The sequence below is a fragment of the Scyliorhinus torazame genome, chromosome 14 (genome assembly GCF_047496885.1).
Source record: "Scyliorhinus torazame isolate Kashiwa2021f chromosome 14, sScyTor2.1, whole genome shotgun sequence".
NCBI classification, from domain to species: Eukaryota; Metazoa; Chordata; class Chondrichthyes; order Carcharhiniformes; family Scyliorhinidae; genus Scyliorhinus; species Scyliorhinus torazame.
Window position 1 is genome coordinate 220,369,175 of NC_092720.1, and position 19,223 is coordinate 220,388,397.

A 19,223-nucleotide genomic window follows, 5' to 3' on the forward strand; every position below is an offset into this window, starting at 1 on the left:
TGACGACTCGCTGGGAGATGAGCTCTGGATCTCCTCATCGTTTGATACAGTCTGACTCCTGCCTTTAGGATCACATTCCACTGTCCACCCGGGTCATCCCTGCATGTGTGCCGGCCAATCCATCTCACAGGCCCATATAGCTTGTGGGGAGGGGGTTTGGGGAGATAGTGAGTGGTAACGGCTCACTCACTGGGTAAGCTGACATACACGGCGGCCTCACACTTCTGGCCCTGTTTCCTGCCACCTCTCACTGAGGGGGACCCCAGGTGGGATGTTCAAGTGTCCTGGGGCCCTGCCCCCGCCATACATTCCAGAAGCTCGATCCCTGTCCGGACTACAGCTGCTTCCTGGGATCGGGCAGCCCTCCGACCGCCCGCTCCCTCGGGAGTCCCTGCCTCCACCTGATGTGCTGCAGCCTGTGTGAAGTGAGCACCAGAAGGTGACCCAGGAGCCTCTTCACTAAAATGCCCCCCGAGGTGATAGTCTCTGCGATGGTGGAGGGTGCAGGTGACAGCAGTGACGAGAAGTCGGTGTCTTCCCCGGACTGGTGCTCCGGGGTGTTCTGGGGATGTGGCTGGGGGCCAGCGAGCGGAGCTCCTCACTGCACAAAACGGGGCGATGTGCGGCCTCGGCCCCGCGTTCCCCACAGGCACCTTACCCAACGTGGGGGGCGTTTTATCGCCATGTGTTTCTCGGCATTGCGAGCGCCGGGAAACACGCGGTTAAATACGCTCGCTCCGGGACTTTGTTCCCTTTTAGTTGAATCGCGCCCTTACTCTCCCAAATGGAAAATCCCGGCCATAATATTTGATATGAGGGCACATGTGGAGGTGGTTATTCAATGTGATCCTCCACAGACAAACCTCTACCTTAATCCTCTCCCTGGATGTATAAAAGATATTCATCCGGAGCGAGTGCAATGTTTCCTCAAGACAATTGAGAAAATGGGCTTTGCTGACACTTTGAGGAAATGGATTGCAATCCAGGGCTTGTTCCCCAGGTCCACAGTGAACAGCAGCTGACTCCATCCCCCTCAGCTCTCCTCCTCCCTCAACAGGCAGACAAAGCCTCATTCCCAGGCTTCCTGCCCCAACCTTGGTCAGGGACATGAGTCTGGTCCACAAGGTGGAGATGTATCAGGAGGATGAGGATTGTAGAGCAGGAAAGGTTCAGCTGGGAATGGCGGAGTTTCCACTTGCTGAAGTTTGTAAAGTATCGATGGGTTCTGGAGACAGAGCTTCATCTGAGAGTTCCTGTATTGGTGATGTTTAGGGAGCCGACAGTTTCAGCTGACCGAGCTGAGAATGATGTTTAGAAAGTGGATTAGGTGCATGAATCAGACTTTAATTCCAATCAGGACCATTTTTATCCTCATTGCTTTATAACAAATCATTTAAACATAAACTCACTTTGATATTTATATAGAAAATGATTCAAATATAAGGAGCGGGATTCTCCGTCCCGCCGCCCCGGATTTCAGGTTCACCCCGCCGGCGGGATTCTCCGTCCCGCCGCACCGGATTTCAGGTTCACCCCGCCGGCGGGATTCTCCGTCCCGCCGGCTGGTCAATGGGGTTCCCCATTGTGGGGCAGCCCCACACCATCGGGAAACCTCCGGGCTGCCGGCAAAATGGAGAATCCTGAATCCAGCCCAAGATATAAATCAGGACAGAGGAACTTATCTGAGTTTTACCAGGGTTAATGACATCCAGCATTTCTCTCCACACTGGGAACGGGAAAGGGCTGTTGAATTTTCCGATGGACAGGACACCATCTGCTCCTGACAGCTTTTTACCCCGATTGTGAATCCTGTAAATAGTTGATTATAAATTGACCATAAACACTTTGCTGAGTAATTTTCCCAACTTGCACTGAGTTTCAGTAAAGTTCATGACCTACCGGTCTTCCGGTGACAGCCATGGAGTGAGTGGTCGCACATTTGGGAGCTCCCGCTCGTGGCGGTCTTTTTTGGGCTTTTCCCCCGGTTTTCAAGTGGAAGTGAGGCGGAAAAAGGTTCAGGAGTGTGAATAGAGGAGATTGACCCTCTAGTTTATGGAGCTGAGGACCAGAAGTGCCCGAAAAAGAAGGAACAAGTTGGTCGAAGTGGGTGCAGAGCTGGAAATGCACGTGGAGATGGCGAAGGGGCAGGAAGCGGCCTTGCCGGCTCAGTGGTCGGCGGAGCAGCTGGTGAGCTTCTTGAATGAGGAGTTCACCCAGCAACGAAAGGAGAGTCTGGAGGACCTGGTCCAGGCGGTGGACTCGATCAAGGCTGTGGTTGACCGCGTGGAGACGAGACTGACAGCTCAGGGTCGGGCAATCCAGATGTTGGAGGAGTTGGCGGGGGAGCTCGACGAGCAGGTCACCTCGATGGCAGTGGAGATGGGGCTGATGCGGGACCACCAGAAGCAGTTGGAGGAGAAGGTGGAGGAGGTGGAGAACCGGTCACGCAGGCAGAATATTGGGATCATGGGTCTGCCGGAGACGTGCGAAGGGGCCGATGCTGGCACGTCCACAGGGAAGATGCTCGAGAAGCTGCTTGGTGAAGGTGCGTTTGACCGGCCGTTGGAGGTGGACCGAGCTCACAGGGCGTTGATGAGGAGGCTCCGGGGGGAACGAGCCGCCGAGGGCGATGGTGGTGCGGCTGCACCGGTTCCTTGGTCAGGAGCGAATCATGAGGTGGACCAGGCAGGCGAGGCGCTGCGCCTGGGAGGGCAGTGAGATTCGCGTGTACCAGGACCTGAATGCAGAGCTGGCCAAGAAGAGGGCAAGTTTCAATAAGGTCAAGGCGTCCCTCTACAAGAAGGGGGTGAAGTTTGGACTATTGTACCCGGCACGCCTATGGGTGACGTATGGGGCCGGGAACTATATTTTGGATCTTTGGAAGAGGCAGCGGTGTTTATGACAGACAATGGACTGGCAGGAGAAGGTAGACCTTGAACTCTGGTGGAAGGACTTTTGTTCGGGACCATTCCTGTTTTCCCTTGGTTTCTGGCTTCAGTTCTGTTTTTTTCTTTTTTGTTCTTTGTCAAGGGATGAGGGCGGCTGGTTTCTTTGTTCTGTTCCTAATGATTGTTTGCACTAATGTTTGAGCAGGGGGAGGGGAGCGGGGGGAGGGGAGCGGGGCGGGGTGGGGGAGGGGAGCGGGGTGGGGGGGAGGGGAGCGAGGGGAGGGGAGTGGCGGGAGGGGAGGGGGGGAGGGGGAGGGGAGCGGGGGGAGGGGAGCGGGGGGAGGGGAGCGGGGGGAGGGGAGCGGGGGGAGGGGAGCGGGGGGAGGGGAGCGGGGGGAGGGGAGCGGGGGGAGGGGAGCGGGGAGGGGAGCGGGGGGGGAGGGGAGCGGGGGGAGGGGAGCGGGGCGGAGGAGGAGGTGTGTGGGCGGGTGAGGAAGGCAATCCGGGGGTATATAAACATCAACGATACGGGTGAGGTGTCGGCGGGTATGGTCTGGGAGGCGCTGGAGGAAGTTATCGGGGGGAATTAATTTCTATTCAGGCACACCAGGAGAAGGCGGAGCAGGGGGGCGATAGAGAGGCTGGTGGGAGAAATCCTACAGGTGGACAGAAGGTTCGTAGAGAGCCCGAAGGAAGGGCTTTTGAATGAACGCCAGAGGCTACAATTGCAATTTGGTCTCCTATCCACGGGCAAGGCGGTGGGACAGCTGAGGAGGGTGAGAGGGGCGGTGTGTGAGTACGGGGAATTAGCGAGCAGGATGCTCGTGCATCAGTTGTGGAAGCAGGAGGCGGCGAGAGAGATGGGATAAGTGAGAGATACGGGGGGGGGGGGGGGGGGTGGAAGGTGGTCTTGGATCAGACGTGGGTGAATGGAGTGTTTTGAGATTTCTACAGCAAGGTGTATAAATCAGAACCCTCAGCCGGAGAAGAGGGGATGAGGCAATTTTTGGGAGGACGAGGAGCTGGTCAAGGGCCTGGGGGCCTCAATCGGGCTGGGGGAGGTAATGGAGGGGCGAGAGGCAATGCAATCGGGTAAGGCCCCGTGACCGGAAGGATACCCGGTGGAATTTTATAAGAAGTTTTCCGGGGTGCTGGGGTCACTGTTGGGAAGGGCATTTAATGAAGCAAAGGAGTTAGGAGTGCTCCCCCCGACGTTGTCGCAGGCGTCGGTCTCTCTCATTTTGAAGCAGGACAAGGACCCGGAAAACTGTGGATCATACAGACCAATCTCCTTATGGAATGTGGATGCCAAACTGCTGGCAAAGATCCTGCCCACACGGATTGAGGATTGTTTCCCAGGAGTAATAGGGGAAGATCAGACGGGGTTTGTTAAGGGGCGGCACCTGGCGACCAATATTAGGAGACTCTTGAACGTTATCATGATGCCTACAGAAGGGTGCGAGGTTGAGCTGATGGTGGCTATGGACACGGAGAAGGCCTTTGATCGGGTGGCGTGGGGGGACTTATGGGAGGTCCTGGGATGGTTTGGGATTGGGCAGGGATTTGTGGACTGGGCCCAGTTGCGATATCAGGCACCGGTGGCGAGTGTGCGGACGAATTGGGTGAGGTCGGAGTATTTTAGGCTGTACCGGGGGACGAGGCAGGGGTGTCCACTCTCCCCACTACTGTTTGCCCCGGCCATAGAGCCCTTGGCAATGGCGCTGCGAGCTTCGAGGGTCTGGCAAGGGATCGTGCGAGGCGGGGTGGAGCATAGGGTCTCGCTCTGTGCGGATCATTTGCTCTTATGTATATCAGACCCGTGGGGGGGGGGATTGGAGGGATTATGGGGATATTCGGCCGGTTCTCGGGGTATAAATTGAATATGTGTAAAAGCTTTTGCGATCAGGCAAGGAGGCAGGAGAGGAGATTGGGGGAGATGCCATTCAAGGTGGTGGGAGGGAGCTTTAGGTACTTAGGTATCCAGGTGGCGCAGGAAGGGGGACAGCTCCACAAATTGAACCTGGGTAGGCTAGTAGAGAAGTTGAAGGGGGACCTCCGGAGGTGGGACGTGCTCCCCCTGTCTCTGGCGGGGAGGGTACAGACTGTGAAAATGACAGTCCTCCCGAGGTTGCTGTTTGTTTTTCAGTGTCTCCCAATTTTTACCCCCAAGGTGTTTTTTCGGAAGATGAATGGGGTAATTTTGGGTTTTATTTGGGCCGGTAAAACCCCGCAGGTGAGGAAGGTGCTGCTGGAATCAGGCGTGGGGAGGGCGGCTGGCTCTTCTGAACTATTAACTTTTACCGGGCGGCGAATATATCAATGGTCAGGAAGTAGGTAGTGGGGGAGGGGTCGGTGTGGGAGCGAGTGGAGGCGGCATTCTGTAAGGGCACGAGTTTGGGGGCATTGTTAACAGCACCTCTGCCATTCTCGCCGGCTCGGTACCCCACAAGCCCGGTAGTAGTGGCAGCCCTGAGGGTGTGGGGACAGTGGCGGCAGCACAGGGGTTTGGAGGGGGCGTCGGTGTGGGCACCAATATGCGATAGCCATCGGTTCGCTCCGGAGGGGCTCGACGGGGGGTTTCAGAGGTGGCAGCGGGTGGGGATCGAGAGATTTGGGATCTGTTTATTGATGAGGGTTTTCTGAGTTTGGAGGAGCTGGAGGAGGAGTTTGAGTTGTCGGTGGGAACAGGTTCCGGTACCTGCAAGTGAGGGATTTTGTACGGAAGCAGGTCTCGAGCTTTCCATGCCTCCCGCAAAGGGGGCTGCAGGATAAGGTGATGTCGAGAACTGGAGTTGGGGAGGGGAATGTCTCGGAGATCTATAAGGAGCTGATGGAGTGGGAAGGAGCCCCAATAGGGGAGGTGAAGAGAAAGTGGGAAGACGAGTTGGTGGGGCGGGGGGGTTGGAGCGCGTGTCCGAGGCTGAGGGGACTTTGGCAGGGATTTGCGGACGTCATGCCAGAGGTCCTGCAAGGGAGGGTGGCTCCGAGTCCAGAGGTGACGATCTTTGGAATGTCGGAAGACCCGGGAACCCAGGGGGGGGAGAGGCCGACCTTTTGGCCTTTGCTTCCCTGGTGGCCCGGAGACGGATTTTACTGGGATGGAGGGACTTGGAGCCCCGAAGTCGGGGGTTTGGGTTAGCGACATGGCGGGGTTTCTCAGGAATGAGAAAATTAAATTCGCCTTGAGGGGTTTGTTGTGGGGGTTCGCTCGAGGTGGAAGCCGTTCATCGATTTCTTCCAGAAAAATTAGACTGTCAGCCGGTGGGGGCGGGGTTGGGGGGGGGTGGTGGGGTGGTGGGGAATGGGGAGGCATGGAAGTGACGAATACGGGTAGGAAAACCGATGGCGTGAGGGCCGGGAAGGGCTGGTGGTGTGTTTTTCTAAGCCATGTTGGTTGGGAGTTGTGTTTGGGGGGAATGATGGTTATTTTGTTGTGGGTCCTGTTGAATGTTATTGTTGAAAAGTGTTAAAATTCTAAATGCCTCAATAAAATATTTTCTGAAAAAAAAAGTTCATGTCTTACCTCCTCTTCCGAGATGCTTCCTCCTGAAATAAAGAAAACACAAATCTGAGTTGACAGAGACGGACTGCACGGTAGCCTTGTGAATAGCACAATTGCTTCACAGCTCCAGGGTCCCAGGTTCGATTCCCGGCTTGGGTCACTGTCTGTGTGGAGTCTGCACATTCTCTCCGTGTGTGCGTGGGTTTCCTCTGGGTGCTCCATGTCGTGTTGGGTGTTCTGATGCACAAATTATCCAACACGTCTGTACAACTCTGTTTTATTGTCCAATCAACGGTAACAACTAACTCCTGGCTTGGGTACGTGCTTCACCAGCTAACCTGTGGACCCAGCCTTATCACTATCTTTGAGAGGCACTCAGCACATGGTCTATGTCTGAGTGGCGCGCTGTGAGCTCTGCGCTCTGAGCTATCTCCTGGTAGAATGAGCGGGAACTGTGGTGTTCCCTGTTTTATAGTGCGTGTGCTCTCACTGGTGATTGGCTGCGATGTTATGTATGTGCTGGTTGGTCCAACTGCCTGTCCATCAGTGTGTGTGTGACTGCACCATGATATGCTGATATGGATATCATGACACTCCGGTTTCCTCCGACAGTTCAAAGATGTGCTGGTTAGGTGGATTGGCCATGCTAAATTGCCCATAGTGCCCTTCGTGTTGGGTGGGGTTACTGAGTTATGGGGATTAGGTGGGGTTACTGGATTATGAGGATAGGGTGGGGGTGTGGACCTTGGGTAGGGTGCTCTTTCAAAGAGCCGGTGCAGACTCGATGGGCCGAATGGCCTCCTTCTGCACTGTAAATTCTATGATCCAATTCTATGACTGCCTCGATCAGGCCTGTCCAACCTTTCCAGCTGGATGAGCCACATTTCCATTACTCACTCAAGGGTTGATGATCAAATTTGGGTGAGAAAAGTTTTCACTCAACATTAGACGTGAATGTGAAAAATATCAATGTCACCGCAATGAATTTCAAAAAAGAGGGATGACTAAAAATGTCCATTAAAAAGTTCCAAGAAATAGAGTTCACCACAAAAACTTCAGTTTATCTTTTCACCTCAGGAGCAGAGCTGGAGAGAGACAGACTGGGCCCTAAATCCTGGTTGTCAAACAAGTGGTGGGGACCAGGCCTGAGCCAAGGGCTTGTTTTTCACTAACACTGACCTTGCCTCTGGGGGCACACATTCCGTGGTGGGCTTGGCGGAATTCATACAAAAGTGGGGGTAAAGGGCTGGAAGTGGATTTTCTTTCAGCCTGGGGATTTCCTCTTCTCCCCACCTGCTTTGTGGATGGGTTGTTGGGGAAGGAGGCTGAGGAAGGCAGAGTGTGTGTCCGGGTTCACACCCAGTCTCAGAGTTTCTGCTCTCTCACACTCAATCGCCACACACACAGACTCTCTCTCACTAACACGCACTCTCACGTACATACAGACACTCACACACTCAATCACCCAGTTACCCACACACACAGACTCTCTCTCACTAACACACACACTCACATCCATACACACTCACACACTCAATCACCCAATTACCCACACACACAGACTCTCTCTCACTAACACACACACTCACATCCATACACACTCACACACTTAATCACCCAATTACCCACGGACACAGACTCTCTCTCACTAACACACACACTCACATCCATACACACTCACACACTCAATCACCCAGTTACCCACACACAGACTCTCTCTCCCTAACACACACACACTCACATCCATACACACTCACACACTCAATCACCCAGTTACCCACACACAGACTCTCTCTCACTAACACACACACACTCACATCCATACACGCTCACACACTTAATCACCCAGTTACCCACACACAGACTCTCTCTCCCTAACACACACACACTCACATCCATACACACTCACACACTCAATCACCCAATTACCCACACACACAGACTCTCTCTCACTAACACACACACTCACATCCATACACACTCACACACTTAATCACCCAATTACCCACACACACAGACTCTCTCTCACTAACACACACACTCACATCCATACACACTCACACACTCAATCACCCAGTTACCCACACACAGACTCTCTCTCCCTAACACACACACACTCACATCCATACACACTCACACACTCAATCACCCAGTTACCCACACACAGACTCTCTCTCACTAACACACACACACACTCACATCCATACACACTCACACACTCAATCACCCAGTTACCCACACACAGACTCTCTCTCACTAACACACACACACACTCACATCCATACACACTCACACACTCAATCACCCAGTTACCCACACACAGACTCTATCTCACTAACACACACACTCACATCCATACACATTCACACACTGAATCACCCAGTTACCCACACACACAGACTCTCTCTCACTAACACACACACTCACATCCATACACACTCACACACTGAATCACCCAGTTACCCACACACACAGACTCTCTCTCACTAACACACACACTCACATCCATACACACTCACACACTTAATCACCCAGTTACCCACACTCACAGACTCTCTCTCACTAACGCACACACTCACATCCATACACACTCACACACTTAATCACCCAGTTACCCACACTCACAGACTCTCTCTCACTAACGCACACACTCACATCCATACACACTCACACACTTAATCAGTTACCCACACTCACAGACTCTCTCTCACTAACACACACGCACTCACATCCATACACACTCACACACTTAATCACCCAGTTACCCACACACAGACTCTCTCTCACTAACACACACACACTCACATCCATACACACTCACACACTCAATCACCCAGTTACCCACACACACAGACTCTCTCTCACTAACACACACGCACTCACATCCATACACACTCACACACTTAATCACCCAGTTACCCACACACAGACTCTCTCTCACTAACACACACGCACTCACATCCATACACACTCACACACTCAATCACCCAGTTACCCACACACAGACTCACAGACTCACAGACACACACACACTTTCTATCTCACCCATACACAAAAACACTCTCTCAGACACGGAGCGGGATTCTCCCCTACCCGGCGGGACGGGGGGTCCAGGCGGGACGGAGTGGCGTGAACCGGATTCCTCCGCATCTTTAGGGGCTAGGCCCTCATCTTTAGGGGCTAGGCCCGCCCCGGAGTGGTTGGCGCCCCGCCGCTGGTGTTGAAGGCCTTTGCCGCCACGCCAGTCGGGGCTGAAGGCTGCTGACGTCATCCCCGCGCATCCACGGGGGGGGTTCACCTTTGCGTCGGCCATCGCAGAGGCTGATGGTCGGTGCGTAGGAAAAGGGTGCCCCCACGGCATAGGCCCGCCCGCGGATCGGTGGGCCCCGATCGCGGGCCAGGCCACCGTAGGGGCACCCCCCGGGACCAGATCGCCCCGCGCCCCCCCTCCAGGACCCCGGAGCCCGCCGGCGCCGCCTGCTCCCGCCGGTAAGGGACCTGGTTCAATCTACGCCGGCGGGACCGTCATAGAAGCAGCGGGACTTTGCAGCGCGATTCCCGCCCCCGCCAAATCTCCGGTGCCGGAGAATTCAGCGGCCGTCGGGGGTGGGATTCACGCCACCCCCCGGCAATTCTCCGACCCGGCGGGGGTTCGGAGAATCCCGCCCACAGACTCTATCTCATACATACTGTTATGGGCCAGGGTTTAAAAATCCAAAGTGTATTATGGAGTTCACCTGACCTCTAGCTTTTATGTTGAATTTGGCTAGGATGAGCACAAGAGCTTTCACTTGAGGAGTGATTCAACCATCTTCCCAGATACTTTAATCAAAACCAGCTTTATTCTAAGAACTTAGTTAACATTTATATAAACACACAGCAAGAATTTTTATCAATTACAAACATAAAGACACCCCACAGCTGCAGTAATCTATGTAAACACTGAATGGATTCCCCCTTAACTGTTCCAATTCAAAAACGAAATCCCATAAATCAAAACCCCCTGAGATTGAGGCGGTGTCCAGGCATGGACCGCCATTGCTGTGGCCTGCAAAGCAGCCATCTTGCTGCGCACCCCACTGACCACCCACCTTGGCCATTGGTTCTGCAGAGTGACACTGGACCTATGGGTGCCCCCACCCCTTCGCCTCTGCACCCCACCCTCCGCCATGCCGCCACACCTGCTGGCGGGGCACCAGGCTTTCCACCCAGGGAAATTCCCACTGTAACCCCTACGGAGGCGCCGGCAGGGGGCCGCAAAGTGTACTGCTGGCAAGGGCTGTGCCAGCTGACGGTACCCCTGTCATCAGGGATGGGCGCCAGGGCCAGAAGCTTCACAGTGCCGGGTGCCGACGGGCCGGTGGGGGGGGGGGGGACATTGGGGATAGGGGCCACAGTGCCAATTGGGGCCACCATGTAGCCGGTTGGATCTGTCTGGGTACGGGGGTAAGCCCCATGCTAACACGTCATGTGAGAGTACCTTTAAGAAATGTATTTTTAAGCAATGTACCGTTAAGAAAATAGTGATGTCAGAGAGTGGGTGGAGCTGAGCTCCATTTTGAGGCTAGTTCTGAGTTTTAGTTTCAGTTTTAAGACAGCAGCTTGGGTGTGACTGTGTTTTTGGCTGTGAGCTGCAGGAAGAAAAGCAAGGTGCTGGAGCTGAATCAACCAAGCTGATATATCTCTGCCATCCAATAGAAATTATGTATTAACTGTGACCTGGTGTGTTACTGTTTTTGTGAAGGTGAAGTCTTTTGGATGTGTAAAGGAACAGTTTGCAGGATTGGGTAGTGTTGTATTATTTTCGGGGTTATCTTTGAAGTAAGGGGTGTTAAGAGATCCAATGTTTATTTAAAAGGTTAATTTGAGTTCATGGAATAAACATTGTTTTGTTTAAAAACCACGTGTCCATAATTGTAATACTACACCTGGGGAACAAGCCGTGTGCTTCAAAAGCAACAATCCATTAAAGGTGGGGGTTGGTTGAACTCCATGATACATTTTGGGCTTCTGAAACCACCTCTCCCATAACAAACATATCAACCTTTCACCCCCTGCAGACAATGGGTATTGGAACACAACCAGCAATGATGGCCTTCCTGCTGGTCTCCGCAGCCCTGGGGGATGTTCTGCGGCTGTACGAGCTGGAGCTGCTCGAGGAGGAGGAAGCCGCAGCAGTGGAGCGGGCAGCAGTGGAACAGGAGGCAGCTGCCCACGATGGAGAGCCGGCTGCCCTATAGGCCGAGGAGGAGGAGGTCAGGAGGATGCGCCGCATGAGGCCTCATGTGTACCGGCAGCGCCTGTGAACCGAGGACCTGTCGGACCGGACATGCCGTTGAAGACTCCGGCTCAGCAGGGAGACTGTGCAGCATATCTGCCGGATCCTGGCACACCTGGCACTGCAGGGGTATGGGGGAGGACACCCGCCCCCCGGTCACCCTGAACCTTTATGCCACGGGGTCCTTTCCGGCACTGAGTGGGGACCTGTCTGGGATCTCACAGACCTCGGTGCACAGGTGCATCCGTGCCATCATGGAGGCCCTATATGCCCAGGCGGCTCAATTAATCCATTTCAATGTGGACCTAGCCTCCCAGAATGCCCGGGCAGCGGGTTTCACCACCATCGCTGACATGCCCCCTACAAGCAGCTGCAGATGACAGGCCGCTCTCCACAAACCGAAAGGGGTCCATGTGACCATCAGCTGCACATCATTCGCGTGTGCGGTTGATACCCGGGCCGTGTGCAGTACGCCTTCGTCCTGGCACCCTCGACGATTCAGACATGTTCAAGACACCCCTCCCCACCGGCCGGGGGTTTGGCTCCTGGGATTCCCGCTGTGGTCGTGGCTGACGATGCGTATCCGAGTTCACAACCCGCCACCGAGACCCAGGACAATGACGCCGATGCAGCGACCAGGAGCATGATCGATCGGTGATTCCGCCTCCTGGAGATACGGTTCAGGTGCTTGGTCCGCTCTGGAGGGGCCTCCAATATGACGCTGGGAGGGTCGCCCGCATCATGGCGGCCTGCTCCGTCCTCCACAACATCGCGCAGCAGAGGGGCGACGTGCTGGAGGAGGGGGAGGGGGAGGGGGGAGATGGGCAGGACATGGAGCCCAGGCAGGCACGGGAGGCTGCACGATGTGTGCGCCAGGGCCAACGCGCACGGGATGCTCTGATTGCCTCCAGGTTCACTGACTTCGGGTGGAGATGGGGGGAGGGGGTGGGGAGGGACTGGTCAGGGGCACGGACTCCGCTTCCCACCCCCACACCTCTCCCCCTCCCCTCCGCCAGACACCTCACCGCCTGCAACTCCCTCCGTGATACATACCTGCCCCACTACGGGGTGATGACAACCCGCTCTGTGATGAGCCCTGGTTCTCCACATCGTTTGACAATGTCTGACTCCTGCCCAAGGTGACACTTTCCACCGTCCACCTGGGTGATCCCTGCCTGCGAGCTGGCCATACCATCACACGGTGCCATTGAATCCTTGGGGTGATGGTGGTGGGAACGGCCGAGGGTGCGGAGGGGGTGGGGGGCTAGGCTACCCACAAGGCCTGCTCATCTGCTCATTCTCCCCCGCACACACCCCCCCCCCCTCCCCCCCGCACCCCTCTGTGGCCAACCCAGTCCCCCACTCACACCCATCTGACAGAGCACCGAGGCAGGTTGTAGCAGTGTGAACAGCTGTTTAATTTGTGCCCTTGCTCCTATAACTAAACTGTGCCCTGCACCCATGCCAACTTAACCGGTGTCTAACTTTCTGGCCTTACAGGCCCTAACGCTACATCTTGGTGGATCACAGACAGGACATCAGGAGTGGAGGCGGCCTGCTGTGATTCCCGGCCTGTGACCTGGGTCTTCTGAAGCGACTGGGCCTGGATGGACCCGGCTGCTGCCCGGGTATCCCGGGTGGCGTGATGCCGCCCTGTTCTGCCTGCTGCCCACCAGATGCACCAAGAACAAGAGCAGGTGGGGGGGGGCCGAGGTGCTGTTGCACGGGTCCCATCACCTCCTCCTCCCTCTGGGTGTTCGATGGCCCCCGGGATGCCCCGTGGGGCAGGGTACAAGCAAAGCTATCCCCTGAGGCTCCCCTGCCACCTGGCCCTGCCAGTCCTGGTGACCCGCTCAGGTCTCGACCAGAGTCTCCACGGAGCACAGGGAGTGGACCATCTCCGTCTGGGCCTGCGCGACATCACCCATTGACTGTGTCACCACCTTCTGGGTCTGTGTCACATCAGCCAGTGACTGCGCCATTTCCCTCTGGGACTGGGCCACCTCCCTCTGAGTTTGTGCCGCGGTGGTCAGCGCCTGGGCAATGCCGCCGACATTCCCAGCCATGGCCTGCTGTGACTGGGCCATGCTGAGGAGCGCCGCTGTAATTTCCAGCTGGCTCTGGCACATGGCTGCCTGTGAGAGGGCCGCCCTGTCCTGGGCCTCGGCCAGCGCTTGCACAGAATGCCCCAGGCCTTGGACATGCTGATCCATGGCCAAAACCGTCGCCCCCAGTGCCTCCACCGCGGACGCCACCCGTGTGGTGTTGGCCTGGACGGCACCACCTCCTGCTCCTCCACACGGTTGGACTCCTCCAACTGCACCTGCAGATGCTGGATGTTCGCCGACAACCCTTCATGTAGTCCCTGGCTCTGTGACTGCACCTCCTCAATCAATGGGATCGTCCGTTCCAGAGGCCCGAAACCTATCTGGACGGCAGCTCGTCCCAGGGTTCAGCCTGCCCTCCGACCATCCGCCCCTCGGGAGCTCCAAACTCCACCTGCTGTACCGGGTCGACTGTGTGGTGCGCACCAGATAGTGTCCCAGGAGCCTCTTCACTAACATGCCCAACCGAGGTGAGTGTCTCTGGGATGGGGGAGGGGGTTGGAGACGCTGAGACGGAAAATCACTGTCACCTTCCGACCCGGGCTCCGGGGTCTCCTGAGTCTCGGACGGATAGCTGGCGTCTGGGCTTCTCACTTCATCACTGCTTGTCTCAAGGGGGGGCTCTGGATGTGGCACTGGCTGGGGGCGGGGGACACTGGCTGGGGGCAGGAGACACTGGCTGGGGCCGGGGGACACTGGCGGGGGGCACTGGCTGGGGTCAGTGGACACTGGCTGGGGGCGGGGGACACTGGCTGGGGGTGGGGACACTGGCAGGGGGCAGGGACACTGGTTGGGGGCGGGGGACACTGGCTGGGGGCGGGGGACACTGGCTGGGGGCGGGGGACACTGGCTGGGGGCAGGGGACACTGGCTGGGGCCAGAGGACACTGGCGGGGTGCACTGGCTGGGGTCAGTGGACACTGGCTAGGGGCGGGGGACACTGGCTGGGGGCGGGGGACACTGGCTGGGGGCGGGGGACACTGGCTGAGGGCGGGGGGCACTGGCTGGGAGAGGGGGACACTGGTGGAATCATCCCATCTTCAGCAGGTCCTGCAGGACACAAGACAAGATGCATGATTAGACCACGGGCCGGGGGGGAGTGGGGATTTTGGGGGTGGGGGTGGGGGGGAGGGGGAGGCGGGGGTGTGGGTGGTGCATTGAGGGATTGAGGGTGGGGGGAGGAGGGGGGGATTTGGGGGGGAGGGGGAGGCGAGGTTGTGGGTGGTGTGGGGATAGGGGTGGTGGTGGGGGGGTCAGGGTGATGGTGGGGATGGGGGTGAGGGTGGGGGTGAGGCTGGGGGTGAGGTTGAGGCTGGGGGTGAGGGTGGGGGTGGTGTTGGGGAGTTGTTGACACACGTGTCACCGGGAATGGTAACTCAGCAGGGTCTCACATCCTCGCCCGCGGCCGAACTCCACCCCGGCGACCTCCTTTTCTTAAGGGCCACCGACCACATCCAGGGCCCTCCGCTCTGCCACGGTGAGGGGCCGCAGGTTCGGGGGTCCTCCTCCAGTTATCCCCCCCTCCCGGCGGGTATTGGCGGCCTTCTCCTGGCGTGAGTGAAACAGAAAATGACCGTGTTCGACAGTCCGAGGCCTGCAGCCCAGGAGGTGGGTAGCTGGTGGACTCAGTGGCCAGTTCACCCGGCCATGGGGCCGGTATGGGAGCCGGCATGTGGTCAGGTTTGGGGTTGTGGGGGGGGGAGGGGCAGTTTACAGGGAGGGAGGGGGGGGCGGGCGGGGGGCGGGGGTGCCGGGGCACAGTGCTGCCGACTCACCCTGGCCGCCCTGAGGATGTCGTGCAGTTTTTTTCGGCCCTGCTGGCCGGTCTGGCTGGTGTTGCCCACGGCGTTAACCGACTCTGCCAACTGCGCCAGGCACAGCGAATGGCGCCGGTTGGCAGCCTCCTTCCCGGGCCGGGCCACAGGGTCAACCGCCTCTCCTCCACCCCGTCCAGGAGGGTCCATTAATCATGAAGCTGCTCTCCTCGCTGCCATCTTGGTGACTGGGATGGTGTGTGTGAGGAGTGAAGTGTGTCTATGTAGCTGCAGCTTGTCAGCCTCCTGAGTGTCAATCTCAGGCCTGGCGAATCCAGCACCGTTTCTCATTGGAATCGATTGTGTTCCACGTGGCGTCGGTGCTAATCCCTCAACAGTCGCTGAATCGCTCCAGATGCGGCGCCAGTTTTGCTGTTGTGGAGCTCCATGAATCCTGCCCCAGAGTCAACACTGAGCCTCACGAACAGAGAATTCAGCCCAATGTAGTTACAAATATATCCAATAGGGAGTTCAGGAGAAGCGTCTTTACTGAGAGAGTGATGAGAGTGCCGACCTCAGGATCACACAGTGTGTTTGGGGTGAAGGGTAAAGATATATTTAATGAGAAACTAGATAAGAACATGAGGGGGAAAGAAACAGAAGGGCATGTCGACAGGAATCAAGTGTTCCCGGAAATCTCACATCAATTTCCTGTCAGTTTCTCAAAACAGCTTCAGTTCTTCCTGATGTTCCTCACAGTGAAGTTTACTTTCCTTCTCTTTCCCATTCAGCTTTAATTTTCGAGCTTTCTCAGCCAGATTCAACAAAGAACAATACAGCACAGGAACAGGCCCTTCGGCCCTCCAAGCCTGTACCTGTCATGATGCCAACCTTTGCCAAAACCCTCAGCACTTCCTTGTGCCGTATCCCTCTATACCCATCCTATCCATGTGCTTGTCAAGATGCCTTTTGTTTTGTTATAAAACATTTTATTGAGGCATTTATGGTTTTAAAACAACAAAAGACACAAGTGCAGATATTTTTTTTAATTTTAGAGTCCCCAATTATTTTATTTTCCAATTAAGGGGCAATTTAGCGTGGCCAATCCACCTAACCTGCACATTATTGGGTTGTGGGGGAGAAGCCCACGCAGACACGGGGAGAATGTGCAAACTCCACACAGACAGTGACCCAGGGCCGGGATTCGAACCTGGGTCCTCAGCGCCACAGTCCCAGTGCTAACCACTGCGCCACATGCCGCCCTGCATGTTCGCCCATAAACATAGTTCAACGCGTAACACACCAACACACCCCTCCATCTCCCACAGTTCTTGGCTAAGCTAGACCGACATAGTCTAACTCCCTCCCCCCTACCCCCCCTTGCTCCCTGACCCCCCCAAGAAGTCGATAAACGGCTGCCACCTCCGAACAAATCCTAATGATGATCCTCTCAGGGTGAACTTGATTTTCTCAAGCCTGAGAAACCCATCCATGTCGCTAACCCATACGCCTGTTTTCAGGGGCTTTGAGTCCCTCCACGTGAGCAATATCCGTCTCCGGGCTACCAAGGAGGCAAAGTCCAAAACCTCAGCGTCTCTCGCCCCCTGGACTCCCGTGTCTTCCGACGCTCCAAAAATCACCTTTAACGCCCTGTACATGACATAAATTTAAAAAAATAAAACATCTGCAAATCCCGGCCTGAATCCCCTAACATGTGGACATGATTTGCGGGCCCTCCTGCACATCGCCCACACCTTCCTCTACCCCAAAAACCTGCTCATCCGGGCCACAGTCATGTGTGCCCGGTGAACCACCTTGAATTGTATCAGGCTGAGCCTGGCACATGATGAGGACGTATTGACTCGGCTCATGGCGCTGCCTCTACCCGCTCCCACACCGACCCCTCCCAACTACCCACTTCCTAATCATGGCTAAATTCACCGCCCAGTAGTAGTTCCTAAAGTTCGGCAGTGCCAGCCCTCCCTCCACTCGGCTCCGCTCCAGCAACACTTTCTTTACTCGCTGGGTTTGATGCGCCCACACAAACCAAGTTCACCCGCTTAAAAAAGGCCTTTGGAATAAAAATAAGGATACACGGAAAAGCTAACAAAAATCTTGGGAGAACCGTCATCTTTATGGTCTGTACCCTCCCCGCCAGTGACAACCGGAGCATGTCCCACCTCCGGAAGTCCTCCTTCATTTGTTCAACTAACCGGCCCAGATTTAATTTGTGTGGCTACTCCCATCTCCTTGCCACCTGAATACACAGGTACCGAAAACTATCGTGAAGTACGCCACGCCGCCGGGGGGCCATTGCCAAAGGGCCGCTCAGAAATCCTCCGCTCACGATCGGCCGAGTTCCCGACGGCGTGGAACTAACCACCTATTGCCGGTCGGGATGCTCGCGTGGAGCTATGAAGCAATTGTGCTATCCACAATGCTACCGTGCTGCCCTATAGGCGGCTGGCGATTTAATGTGCGGGGGTTGAGGCTCGGGCGCATCATCGGGATGGCTCCACAGTCCGAGTCCGCCATGGAGCACGGCGCGGCCGCTGGAGGTCACCGCCGTGCGCAGGCGCGGCCTCTGACCCAGAAGTGCAGGGGCGCATATCTGCAGCAAAAGCTGCGAGATTCACTCCGGGTCCCTGCTAGCCCCCTGCAGGACTATGAATTCATTTAACATTTTGCAGGAATTTCAGGAGTAAAACTCCACGGTTTTTACACCGGCGTGGGGACATAGCCTCAATAATGGAGAATCCAACCCCTTTTCTTCGGTCAACATCGATGCAAACTACTCACTTAGTACCTTGCCCATTTCCTCTGGCTCAACACATAGATTTACCCCACTGTCCTTAAGTGGTCCAATCCTTTCCCTGGCCACCCTCTTGCTTTTTACATATCAATAAAAAGCTTTGGGATTCACCTTAACCCTACTTGTCAAGGACTTTTCATGACCCCCCCTAGCCCTCCTAATTTCCCACTTCACTACCTTCCTACATTCTTTCTGCTCCTCAAGAGTTTCCACTGTCCCCACGCTTCCAGACCAGACAAAAGTCTCCTTTTCTTTTTGACGAGGTTCACAATATCCCTTGTTATCCAAGGCTCCTTAAATTTCCCAGACTTATTCTTCGTTCTCTCAGGAACGTGACTTTTCTGAATCCTAATCAACTGTCACTAAGACCCGATTGGCTCTGAGGTTTCTTTCTGGAAACTCCTGTCTACATCCCGGGCAGGAGTTTCTCTCCTTTTCCCAACTTTGGGTGATACAGGAGCGGCAGAAGTTGTGTCCACACTCCAGTGAAACCGGATCAGTGAAGAAATCAAGACAAATGGGACAAATTACCTTCTCGGACAAACTTTTCTCCTGCTGTCTGGAAGCCATGTTCACACTCAGTACTTCCTGGTTCAAACCACTTTCAGTTCCAATGTCCCTGCTCTGCTGCTGAACACATTCAGTTCAGTAATTCCCTCATGACGCCCACTGCAATCCTCAAGGAATTATTGTTATTTGCTGCTCTCGGTCCCGCCCACTTTGAGAGCTGGAGACATAACCCGGAGCAGAATGGAGAATAAACAGGGTTAGAGTGAACAACAGGGAATAATTGAACCCAGGCGATGGGAGTGAAGGTCTGTTGGTGGTGGGGGTGGGTGGAGAGAGGATGGGAGGAGGGGGGGATTTTGTCCTGTGAGTGACTGG

General features: G+C 55.7%; 1 long non-coding RNA gene across 1 annotated transcript; it reads right to left on the reverse strand.

Annotated features, from left to right (window-relative positions):
* Positions 1-1,672: 1,672 nt before the first annotated feature.
* Positions 1,673-19,027, reverse strand: LOC140389434 (uncharacterized). Its single transcript, XR_011934393.1, has 3 exons — positions 18,870-19,027; positions 6,412-6,434; positions 1,673-1,809 (listed from the first exon to the last, which is right to left on the reverse strand). It is a non-coding gene; the product is annotated as an uncharacterized lncRNA (long non-coding RNA).
* Positions 19,028-19,223: the final 196 nt, after the last annotated feature.